The sequence below is a fragment of the Cornus florida genome, unplaced genomic scaffold (genome assembly GCF_030987335.1).
Source record: "Cornus florida cultivar Cherokee Brave unplaced genomic scaffold, ASM3098733v1 CherokeeBrave_3.0.0_Hap2_Chr09, whole genome shotgun sequence".
In the NCBI taxonomy this organism is placed as follows: Eukaryota; Viridiplantae; Streptophyta; class Magnoliopsida; order Cornales; family Cornaceae; genus Cornus; species Cornus florida.
In genome coordinates, this window is record NW_026775579.1 from 13,983,668 (window position 1) to 13,997,535 (window position 13,868).

Sequence of the window (13,868 nt, forward strand, 5' to 3'; positions counted from 1 at the left end):
TTCACTTTAAGGCATTCTATTTATAGTAAAACCCTAAAAGTGTTCTGAAAGGGCCCCACCGAGTCCGGAAAAGTGAAATTCGAGCAGATGAGCTCAAACAGCAAAACTCTATGAATGAAAAAGAACTGAAATGAGAAAAGATGAATAACATAAGAAACAAAGTCGAAAACTGAGTCCCAAGCAGGGAGATATGCCCCGAACAAGTTCGGCGGCAACTAGGGCCAGAAATCCTGAAACTGGGGGAAAATGACCAGAAGACAATTCTAAGAGTACACGACTCGATGAAAACTAAAAATGAATATCGTACGAGGATCCAGGCTCAAAATGATACATTTTTGCAATAACTTTCCTTAATTGCACAATGGCACCTCCAAAAAGTGAAAACTGCACTAATGACCCAGAATGAAAATATCTTCTAAAATTTTTTTCTTAAAAACCCCTAAAATAAAATATCTTCAAGAGATATTTATGAAAAACACCCCAAGAAAAGAAAAAGATTCTAAAAAACTATACATCCAGGCCCTACGAACATCGGGAGCAACTAGAGTACTTTACTGCTAAAGTAAAGATACGTATTTCGTGGAAACCACTTAGAATGAAGATACATGAAGTCAAAAACCAACTCTGAACATAAAAAGTGAGGTTATGCGAACAAAGTAACAAATGAGGAAAAGACAAAATAGGGAAAATGACAAAACGTGAATAGTGTAAAAAAAAATGTGGAAATGACGCGGTCCTCAAAGGAAGTTGTCAATCCAAAGAAAAGAGTCTCAAAAATCATTCCAGAGCACCCGAGATGACAATAAGTGACAAAAAACTGAACTCAGAAAGGAATAGATCAATGGAAAAAAATTATCCATGAAAATCTGAGAAAAAGGAAAGGAAGGAAAATGACCAGGTCATTATAAGAGGGTTCCTTAGGAAGACAATCCTAAACTGTTTCCAATCTCAATGTAGTCTTAATAATTTTATCACCTACATCTCCAAACACATTCTTATTTGATTCTTTAAGGGCTTTTTTCACATTCTGAAGTTTACGTAAAAGTATGTGCATTGGTGAACCCTTTAAAGCCATGTCCCAAGCCTGTTGAACCAAAGGTAAGACTTCACTCTTTACACACCACATTTCGAGAATCCTGAATGGTTTTGGTCTTGAAGCAAAATTACATGAATCCTTCTTCTCACCCTCTGCCTATTACACCAAGATTATTCCCTATTTGTAGGAGGTAGTTCCAAAAGATTAGCAATTTGTAGGCACTCATTAAATTCATCCAAGGCTTTTTGAGGTACTATCCCACTTCCTGTTTTATCTCCATGAAACCTTATTGCATTCCAGTCCCCTAAAGAAATCCAAGGACCTTGAACCATAGCAGCATATGAAGTAATATATTCCCAGAACTTTAATTTATCCTTCCTCTGATATGCAGGATGCAACAGAACACATCCCCAGTATGATGAGCAGTAACGTTAAAAAGCATACATTGATCTTTACTATCCACTACAGTCACAGAAAACACAATAGGATTCGATCTTATCCAAATCCGACCCCCCAAATGAGAATCATAATTTGTAATCCAACATCAATTATTCCTAATTTTATTGGAAATAAGGTCAAATTTATCAATTCTCACTCTCGTTTCTAAGAGACAAACCAGTTGAGAGCTATTATTCATGATTCGTCCCCATACAGGTTTATTTTAGCCTTTCACATTCCAAGCCCCAATCATTGAGAAGAGGATGTAGTATAGGGCAGGAGCCCCACTTGGCTTCTAATTATCCTAGCTGAAACACCAATCCCAGGCTTCTTTGGTTTCTTGCTTTTATCTTCATTGTGTATCAACTTAGTTTCCCTATCAGAACTTAAAACAGTCTGATCATTAACAACAATCTTCTTATCTCTATCAATTATAGTATCTTATATCTTATCTTGTTCCTTAAGTGAATCAACTCTAGCAACAAATGAATCAATATCCAATCCTACTAGAGAATATATCTCAACATCACTTGTATTCTCATCTACAACCACCTCTTTAGTTCCTTGCACCTCAACTGTATCTATATTCTCTTGGCTCTTTGAGGGAGTCACCACTAACTCCTCTACCTAAGGTGTAGTTTGACCCACCACCACCGTTTCCATATTGTTAGTATCTTCCTTTTTTGATAGAGTAGCAAAAGAATTGGAAACCTGCACAGGTTCAAGGAACGTTGACACATGTGCTCTTACTGGCATTTTATTAAGCACTTCATCCACAATAATGAGTTTGCTCTTGTTCTTCCTAACCCACTTATCCACACCCTTTTTGGGCTTTGTCTGTAGAACCTTTAGAGGGCATCTATCCTCCAAATGATCAACTTTATTACATAAGCCACATAACTTTGGTTTCCATTCATATTCCAGATCAATAAAACAGTCACAGCTGTGGATATCTACCACCATTGACTCAGGTAATACCTCTTTGACCCCTACTTCCACCATGACTCGGACATAATCACCCTTATCTCTATGTAAATTTTGATTATCCATGTAGATAGGTTTCGAGAATTTTGAACGGACCTTGGACATCGATTATTCATTATGGCAATCTACAGTGATATTATGTATTTGTAGCCAAACCGAAACTGAATCCAAAACTTCATTAGATAGATTGACATTGTTATCCCATTGTTTAATTATAATTGGCCTGCATTCGAACGTATGAATCCTTGATAACATTTGCATGACCTCTTCTTCAGAATCTGTAATGACCCGGTCATTTTCCTCCTTTTCTTTTTTCTCAAATTTTACGGATAAATTTTTTTCCATTTAATTTTCTTTTCAAAGTTCTATTTCTCATCACTGAGTGTTGTCTAGAGTGCTCAGAAATGGTTTCTGAGGCTCTTTCGTTCGGATTAACAACTTCCTTTGAGGACTGAGTCATTTCCGCATTTTCACTTTTTGGACACTATTCACTTTTCTTCCTTTTCCCTATTCTATCTTTTCCCCATTTGTCACTTTGTTGCCATAACCTCACTTTTCATACTCGGAGTTGGTTTTTGACTTCATGTATCTTCATTCTATGTGGTTTCTATGAAATATGTGTCTTTACTTTTGCAAGAAAGTACTCTGGTTGCTCCCGGTGTCTATAGGGGCATGGATGCACATTTCTTCAAAATCATTTCCTTTTCTTGGGGTGTTTTTCATAAATATCATTTAAAGATATTTTATTTCAGGGGTTTTTGAGAAAATATTTTTGGAAGATATTTTCATTCTGGGTCATTAGTGCAGTTAACCCTTTTTGGAGGGGCCATTGTGCAATTAATGAAAATTTTGAAAAATACCTCGTTTTGAGCCTGGATCCTCGTATGGGATTCATTTTCACATTTTATCGAGTCGTGTACTCTTATAATTTCCTTCTGGTTGTTTTTTCTCAGTTTCAAGGTTTCTGGCCCTAGTTGTCGCTAAACTTGTTCAGGGCATATCTCTCTGCTCAGGATTCAGTTTTCAACGTTGTTTCTTTTGTTGTTCATATTTTCTCATTTTGAATCTTTTTTGTTCATAGAGTTTTGCCATTTGAGAGCATCTGCTCAAATTCTACTTTTCCGGACCTAGTAGGGCCCTTTCAGGGCACTTTTAGGGTTTTCCTATAAATAGAATGTCTTAAAGTCAAAAAGTCACTTTTCATCATCTTCCTCCCCTCTCTTGGCTAGATTCCATGGCAACCATGGCTGCCACCTTCTCTCTCCTCCTTTGAACCACTTTTCCATGGTGAAAAGTCTTTAGCCTTAACGTTTATTGTAGGCCTTGATGTGCTCGACATTTCTCCCTTATTAGAACCCATTTTTGACAATTTTTTGAGTTTAGGTTTGAAGTCAAGTTGTGATTTTGATGGGGCTTCCTTGGGATTCTTGTTCACCGTGTTGTCCCCGACAAAACCCCAAAGTATCGTCGGATTCGGAGCATTTTTCTTTTGGTGGGGATTTGAGATTTTCATCTCAAATGGAGGTAGGGGGTGTTATAGTTTATATTCTTGTTATATTGCATGCTATAAATGCTTATACAACTCATTTGCATGCTTTGTATCAAATCTAGAAACTTTAATTAATTATTTCTTTGTGTAAGATTTAATTTTCCCGGTTGCTCATAACCTGGTTTAAACATGTGGCATGATATTATATTACTCCATGATATGGTCATTGACATATATTAAATTGAGAGCTTGTAGACAAGTATTGAAGCTTTTATTTAATATTTTTCTTGAATAAAAGATTAATTCATGTGGCCTTAACTAGCTTGAAATTAATATGTGTTAGCATATTATATTAGGCCCTAACATGATCTTCAACATAGGTGAATTCGAGAGTAATCGGAAATGTTTTAAAATTTAGAGAATATTTAATTAATTGATTAATTAATTTTTTCCATGTGCACTATCACTCCATTGGATTTCTGACTTGATATTCTTAATGTGCATGCCATATACTTTCACATATATTAAATCGGGAATATTTGATTAGGTTTTGAAACCTTTCATTTAATTATTTTCTAGTATTAAAGTTTAATACTCATGGCCGTAGCTTGCATGAAAAATTCTTGTAACATACTTTTAAATCAAGTCTTGACATGATGCAATACATATATTAATTTGAGATCATTTCGATGAGTTTCAAAATCTAAAGATTTTATTTAATTAAAATCCATTCAATGGCTCCTTGGTCTTGATTAAGTTTCTAACTTGGTATTCATATTTTCCTTGACAAGTTACTTCACGTGTATCAAATTGAGAATAATTGGATAAGTTTTGAAACTTATATTTAATTATTTTCCTTTTATAGAACTTAGTTCACATGGTTGTAACTTGTATTTCATGGAGCTTTTAGCTTTTCATCATATATCTAGACTTCTTGTAACTTGACTTTATTATTGTATTTAATGAACTTGCACAATTGTCTTGGAATGATTTAATTATCCATGTATTGCTTAGTAAATAATTAAATCATTAATCTTATACTTGTGGTATATTTACATCAATGGATTCCATGTGCTATATATCTTGGTTATAGTCTATTTAGATGCATACTATGATTTCTTGACATTTCACATGCCATTACAGTTGAGAACTTAGGGCATGACTTGTGTGTTCCAAAATCTTGGTTGTGCATGAAACATGGTTAATGCATTTTTTGTATTTTGATACAATCTTGACTTGCACAACTTACTGATTTTGGGACTTGGGATATCAATCAAGAATTGACGTGGCTAGGACTTGGTTCTAGTACGAGAGATAGAGAACTCCCTACACTATAGTGCACACTAGGGGAAGGTACCCATGGGTTAGTAGCCCTAAAGTGATCCCAAGAGTACAGTTTTAATCCGGGCGGTATCCGAGTTTCCATATTGGTTGATTTCACTCTTTAAATTTCAAGTTGCTATTCCTTGAAGATTTAAAACTTGTCGTGTTATGTGAGATGATCCAATCTTGTTTCATTGCATAGATATTATGCATCATCCTTAATTTCATGTATTTTTCTTGTCTTGTTAATTAGAGTGTTCCAATTATACTAATTATATTGACAATGTAATTCTTGTCGTGTTAATTGAATTATTCCAATCTTATTCAATTACATTGATAATGTGATTCATGTTAAATTGTGAACTTGTCGTGTTCTTTGGATTATCCCAACCTTGATTCGTTTCATTTATGTATATGTATTATGATTCTTGTTGATTACACTCTAAGGTAGCTTAGGATGCTCCCTGAGTCTCACCTTTGACATAGACGTTAGGTGGCATGACCATTTTGAACTGTTTCATGTTAATCTAAAAATCTAAAAGAAATCGAGTCGATGCATGCTCATTCTCTACGAGTAAACTTGTTTACTCACCCCCAAAGTTACTGGGGGTATTATTCAGGTACAGGATTCAAGATTCGGAGATTTGCACTTGCCTTGGGTGATATGGAGATTTGAAGTTTCTTTTAAAGTATTCTTGTTCACATGCAAGTATTAGTATGTTAAGTTTAACTTTTGATGTTGTAATACTTAGTTAGGTTCAATTATGTCATTTTTGCCTTATAACATGTAAAGTGTACTTAGATACACTATTTATAACCCATTTGATATGTATGACAAGAGGCTAAGAGCCACAAACTTTAAAGTCCAAGTGTGTGTATGTAAACTTCAAGTTTTACCTTTGAAATGTATTTTTTTTTCTTTAACTTTAGAGGTTTGGCTTGTCAAATCTTGTAAATGGAATGTAATGAGGCCATAGGCCATTGTAGCATGTTTAAAATGTTATATTACACTTGCGTGCATGTTCACATCAGCATACAGTATCATATAATGTAAATTGATCATTCCATAGGGGATTCAAAAGAAACTTAGGAACTCTTTTCAGCCTTGGTGCATAGCAGGCCTGATTTTCCCTTTTTTGACCTATTTTGGTCGACCAGTGGCTTGTTTTAGTCGACCGATTCTTTGTTCAATTCATTTGAACATCAAAATCTCACTTTCCAGTAGGCTTTTTCACTGTTTTGGCTTGTTTCGGTTGTCCGAAACTCCAATTCAGTCGACCGTTGGTTTATTTTGGTCTACTGAATCAACCTTCCCTTAAAACATGTTTTCAGGAAGATTTCTGCCCAGTTTGGTCATCCGAAACTCTATTTCAATCGACCGAAATAGCCCACATTCAGCTGCCCTTCAGATTTTGTAACAACACTATTGTTCCGACTTCAAATGGCCATATCTCCTTCATTTCTAACCCAAATGGCGTGATTCTTGAGCCTAGAGCCTAAATTCATGGATTTTAAGTCTTCTTTCCAATGGTACCATTTTTATTCTTAGATTCAAATCACAGTGGGAGTTATTTAAGTTTTAGTGAAGTAGTATCAGGATTTGGTTCGAACCGGGAAAGGGCTTCTTATGAGATTCTTGGCCAAAGTTCTTAGAATCTTGTGAAACGATTAGTTTAAGTTTTGTGGACCTCATTTGACTTGTTTAGAGTCAAATCTCCCTTCTCATTTGTAAATTGACCACCTTGCCCTTGATTAATGGGCTTTTGCTCATTTTTCTGCATCTTGTCGTTTCTCCTTCGTTCGGACTCCGAATCATGTGATTCTTGAGTCCATTTTGATTACTTTTTTGTTCTCTTTCCAGTGGTGTGCTCGGTGGCACCCAAATCCATGTTTAAGAAATGACTCTTTCATCCCTGGAGGCTTAATTGTTATTTTTCCTATCTCTTGTCTACACACTTTATTCCTTTGGATTCTATGACCTCATGGAAGGTCATCTTAGGGTCTTAGAGGTGTGTTATGCCTTGGGAGACCATTGTCTTGTTTCTTGCTTTCGTATCTGGATCTGTTAACAGGTCAATCTTTGGTTCATCACTAACGCACTAGGTTGAATAAAATCCAGGGTCGTTACAGAATCAAAATGAATAATGAAAAAGTTATCTTTCAAGTAAACAACTGTCACCTTCTTGGCCCATCGTTTTTTAACAAAACCTTTAAATCGATGGTAATAAGGCCTTTTTCCCATGACATAACCGATCACCCAATTTTTCTAGTAGGAAATCTTCTTTGCAACATCCTTTTCTGTGATAGACACCTTGGCGCCTCTATTGGCACTATGATATATGAGGTTTGTAAAAGATTTTGAAGAAGTAGAAGAAAAAAGATTACGCCATGATGAGGGAGACGTCTGAATAGGTGAAGAAGAAGAAGAAGAAAAGAGGTTTGGGTTAGACAAAGAAGTAGAGTTAAGTTTAGAAAGAGAGAGAGAGAGATTGGATTAGGGTTAAGAGACCGACCCTGAGTTCTTGCCGGCGTAGAGGAGGGAGAAACCCCTTCCATTATGCACCCCCCTTCGAACCCTAGCTGCTAAATCGCCTAGTAGGGCTCTTATATATTTCGAATTACTTATTAAGTGGCCTATATTTTGCCACATCATTCTTCATTCAATAGCTCTTGAGGCAGTGTTTGGGTGCACCAATTACAAAAAATTAAAAACCTTCTTCACCATCCTTTCTAAGTATCTTCACCCTTAAAATAAGGTAAGCACATAATGTAGACTAAGTCGTGTCACATACAAACGTAACTCAAATCAACATACTGTGTTTGGCAATTACACCACCATTTATAAGTGTCTTCACCCTCAAATTAAGGTGTATGCACATAAATGGTGATGTTACTTTTAGACTCATGTGATGTTACTTATAAATGGCAGTGAAATGTTACTTATAAATGGTGGTGTAATTGCAAAACATGGTCTCAATTGTCATATGGTGTTGAATGACATGGCCAAATATAAATCACATAGGAACTCACTACAGGGGACCGCATGGGAATCCACAGCAAAGGATTTGCACCCTAGGAGGTACTAGTGTTTGTAGGGGCGCAAATCCTCTTTAGTGTGATTCCTATGCTGTCTCCTACAGTGAGTGTTAAGTGGTCTACATTTGGCTACGTTTTACTTCAATTAATAGATACTAAGATTGTGTTTGGCAATTACACCACCATTTATAAGTAACACTTCACCACCATTTATAAGTATCTTCACCCTCAAAATAAGGTATGCACATAATGCAAGCTAAGGAATGTCACATACAAACGTAACTCAATTCAACATATCGTTTATGTTATAATTTCAAATTAAAGTATTCTTAAAAACACTTTAACATGTTAATTTAAAGAATTTAAACCAAAATTATAATAAATTGGATTAATTTTAGACAACAAATAAAACATTTGTTGTTTCAAAAAATAATGAAAAGAGCCATATCTATTTTTTTTTTCCTTCCAAATATTAAAAAAATATACACTTAGGTATAAATTATTTAACATATCTTAGAAATTTTTTTGGCAAAGTTTAATATTAATTGTCACACTCACAACCTTCATCATCAAAAGAAAAAAATTTGGTAAAGTTTAATATTAATTGCCACACTCACCACCTTCACCATCAAAAAATGTATTTGCATAGTACTGAAAAACTAATAGTCACATATAAATCTAACTCAATTCAATATATTATTTACATATTTTTTTAAGTTAAATTTTATCATAAAAAATAGAACATCCAAAAATAGTTACATGTTAATTTAAAGAGGATTTTAAAGGGGATTATGAGGTATTTAGCTGTCAACAACCTTTACTTTTTAAGTGGTGATGTTACCCAATTACAAATGATGATATTACTTTTTAGACACATGTGATGTTACTTTTTAGACTCCTATGATGTTACTTATAAATGGTGGTGAGATGTTACTTACAAATGGCAGTCTAATTGCCAAACACAATCTTAGTGTCGATTAATTGAAGTAAAACGTGGCCAAACCAAGGCCTCAAGTTAGTGGACAGCAGGGGACTGCAGGGATAATCACATCAGAGGATTTGCGCCCGTGTTTGTAGTGTGGGTACACGGAATCATAGAAAGCCCGAGAAAGAGAAAGACAAAGGATTAGGGTTTGTGAACTTTTAATCTCCAATTTTCATTGCAAAGTGAAAACTTCTTACAGATCTCAATTATTATTATTTTTCATTGGCAAGAAATCACCATACAATTATAATACGTAATAGGACTCTTAACACTATTAGGACAGTTGCCCTTAATAGGACTCAAACCCTTACCTCCCACATTAAAAAATAAAAGAGATACCACCATATCACGTCTTTAATTTGGTCCGTCTTCATCATGGAAGTGGTATATATTACAAACAATGTAAATCTATTTGTATAATGTGTTGTATGGTTTACATAGATTTGACATGGCTAGTTGATCGTGAATGTGATTTGCCCATGTTTGTCACAATAATATATAATAGATTGATGCAAGTTTCTTCAATATAGTTTTTATTTTTGCTTGTAAGGACACATTGTAAAACAATATCCATCGACACTACGTCTTGCAACTCTACAGTACTTCTTTAGCATCATATAGTTAGCAATATGGGTGATTATGATGGAGAGGAACATATCATCTTGGAAGCTTGGATGGAATATGAATCTTATCTCCGTGGTTTATTGTGTAAGTTTCTCCATCCTTTATAGCAACAAATCACATCTCTAGAATAGTGGACTTTAGTATTTGAATTTTTTTTTTTAAATACAAAATTTTGTTAATGTTGCCTTTCCATAGAAGTTATTTCTCTTTTAAATAAATTAATATACTCCAATTTTAATTTCAAAACATAGATAATTCTAAATGCAACATAAGTATAATTCTTAATTATTATACAAATTGACTTTATATAGTAATTAACACCGAGTTCATAAAATTAATGTGATTCTATACTGTACCTCATAGATTTTTTCATGGGCAACACTTAATATTATGATATAAAAACTTTCTATGTTGGCATATTTCAGTGTCAAAATAAGTCTGATCATGTTGTAATTTTCTTATTTAACTTTGAGTCTCTAGTACAGAAGTGGAATTGAAGTATTTGAGAACGTGTCAATATATTCTGGTTTGATCAATGAGAACAACATATTATACAAGGTAAGTGTGTGAGGACACCTATTGTTCATCTTTGCTAAGTTTTTAAGGTTAGACATTTACGAGAGTGTTTTTAAAAATAATTTTTCACAAAATGTACAGTTGTCCATGTACAAGATTTTTAATATCTATTTTGGAAGGTTTGAAACTGCCAAAATAGACCAACCATATTTTGCCTAGAACCATATTGGAAATTGCTTTCCTACTCCAACTTGGTTTCCTTTTCGATCAGATTTTTGTGAGAGAATTGTGCACAAATTAAACTTATTTTAGGTCTCCAAAAATCTATATAAATACCTTTTCTCACTTAGGGTCTATGACTTTTGGATACAATTTTCAGCAAGCTTAGAGAGATAATTTGTGAGATTTTTCTAAGTGTTTATTTTTTAAATTAAGAGCATACATACCATACACACGGGTTATTTAGGATGTTGTTCTCTATCTAGTCGGAGTCTGAATTATTGCCTTTAATACCATTCAGAAAAGCCAAGCTTCTATTTATCTTCATGAATTAAGATTTGAAGAAAAGGAGGGAGCATCACACTTTAAAGGGGTAAAAGCATTCACGGAGTGTTGTTGAATTACCAGCAATCCTTCTATAGGGATCAAGGTAGTAAGCCTAAAATCGAGAACGTTTGGATGGGGGAGTCACAAAACCGGAGGTGTTCAACAAGTTGGTTCTTGGTAGAGTTAAGGGGTGTGAGCCTAAGTTGAAGTCCATTATATTTTGCAGCATCTATAGTGGATTATTTCGCTCGAGACTGCATGGCAGTCTCTGAGATTTTTACGATTGTTGGATGATTTTCTCCAACTAGGTTTCCTTACTAAAAACTCGGTGTCACTCTAACTTTACATTACTTTACTTCCATTTATTTTTTCTTTGTGGGTTAATTAATTACTATCAATTCGGTAAATTTAACTTAAGCAAAAATTTGGCTAAATGAGCAAGTTACACTTATTCACCCCCCTCTAACTGTTCTTAAACTAAATTACACGACCTATTTTGCATTGTGCAACTCACAAGTATATTGCCACAAAATTTTCTTTTCATTTTCATTTTTATTTGTTTATTTATTTATTTTGTAATTTGCCACAAACTTTTCTTGCTAATATGGTTTTTTGTTTTAGGAACATGAATATGTAATAATAATTTTGTTTTTACTCTTATACCTCTATTGTAATGCTGCGTTTGGTGTGCAGGAATGGAATGGTTGGTATGGAATTTAAAGTGGGAATGGCCATTCTATTCCCAAGTAATTTTTTTTTTTTTTTTAAAAAATATACTTCCCCAAAACCCTTATGTTCCAAGTCCAAAAACCACCACTACCTTCCACCACAACCACCTCCGCCTTTCACCACCACTACCACCATATTTCACCACCACCACCGACTTTCACCATCGCCCATCGTTTTCCACCGCCATCGACTTTCACCATCGCTCACCTTTTTCTACCACCACCACATACTGCCACTGCCTTTCAACACCACTACTGCCATTACCTTCCACCACTACCACCACCATTGCTTTTCACTACCACAACCACTTTCCACCACCACCACTACTACCTTCTAACACCACCATTGCCATCACCTTTCACCACTGCCACTGTAACGACCCGGGTTTTCTTCAACCCGGTGGGTAAGTAATGAACCAAGGATTGACCCGTTAACGGATCCAGAATGCGGAAACGAAAGGTAAACTGTAGTCCTTTGAGATATAAATCATCTCTAAGACTCCAATGTGACATTCCATGAGGTCATGGAAGCTAAAGAGAGCTAAAGAGGAAGCTAGGGTTAAAACAGGTTAAATCCTTTAAACAAGGGTAAAATGGTCAATTCACAATTTAAAGGAGAAATTTGACTCTAAACAAGTCAAAAAAGGTGAATAAAACCTAATCTAACCATTTCCTAACATTCCAAGAGGTTCTAAGAACTTTGGGTAAGAATCCCACAAAATGCCTTTTCCCGGTTTAAGCAAAAACAGACCCTACCTCACTAAAACATGGATATCTCTCACTTTATTTTGAATCTGAGGATGGGATTGGTATAATTGGAAAGCTAACTCAAAATCCTTGAGTTTAGGCTTAAGAATCACACCATTTGGAATAGAAATGAAGAAGTTATGGCCTTTCAAAGTCGGAACAGCAGTGCTGAAACTGAACTGAAGCAACTGAAGTATGCAGGTTATTTCAGTTGACCGAAATGGAGTTTCGAATGACCAAAATGAATATGTTGAGAGCTGAAAACATGATTTTTAAGTGTTGGTTGTTTCAATAGACCAAAATAGAGGTTCGGTCGACCGAAATAAGCCTGAACAGTACTTTTGGCTACTGGAAATGTATAAGCTCGTCCCTAAGCCCCTGACTACAGAGAACTACCCTGGTGGCCTGACTGATGTCCAGAAGCAGTAGGCGTAGAACCTCTACCCGAATAAGAACTAACTGGTGGTGCCACTTGCTGTGGTGCCTGAGGCACCTTGAAACCCGACTGAATAACTGCAGACTGTGCTGGTGTGGCCTGTGAACTAGTGCCACGCTGTGCTCTACTCCGTAGATGAGGGCAATCCCTCCTTATGTGACTAGGCTGCTTGCAATAGTTTCAAGTCCCCTGAAATCCCTTCGTCGAAGCTGTTGGCTTACTATTCTGTGATTGACTGGTCTGTGGCTGAAGTTGTGGACAGCGAGGCATGATATGCCTCAGTTGCTGACAATGGTGACAAATCACTCCCTGGGATGATCCCAAAGATACAGGAATAGTAGGTGTAGATCGAGCCTGTTGTTCCTGTCCCTGAGTGTGTGAACTGTCCCGGCCTTAGCCTTCTTCCACTAACAGAGCGTCACTGTGAGGCTGATTGTGTGAACCCCTGATCTGTAACTGATCTCATTCCTCTGCCTCAGCTAGCATTGCCCTCTGGACTACCTCTCTATAAGTCCTCAAATCAAGAATTGAAACCCATGGCCTGATGTCAAGATGTAGTCCATCCTGAAATTTCATTGCCCTAGACTCATCTGTTGCCACCATGTCCTCGGCATAACGAGAGAGAGAAGTAAATTGTGTCTCATACTCAATGACACTTATAGCGCCCTGATAAAGACCTGTGAACTGTATCCTCATCTCTCACCTCATAGCCCTAGGAAAGAAGCACTCGAAGAACAAACCTCTAAACTCATTCCAAGTCATCACCCCAACATTGTTGACATTGGTTATAAACCTCCACCAGATATCGGCATCTCCCATGAACATAGAGGCTGTCAAGGAGATCCTCAATCGGTCTGTAGGCACTGCCATGCTATCAAGCTTGCGTACCATGAGATCTAGCCATGCCTCTGAAGCAAGCGGATCCATACTCCCTGCAAACTGGTCGATCTTCACCCTCTGTAACTTCATGAAGTAATCCA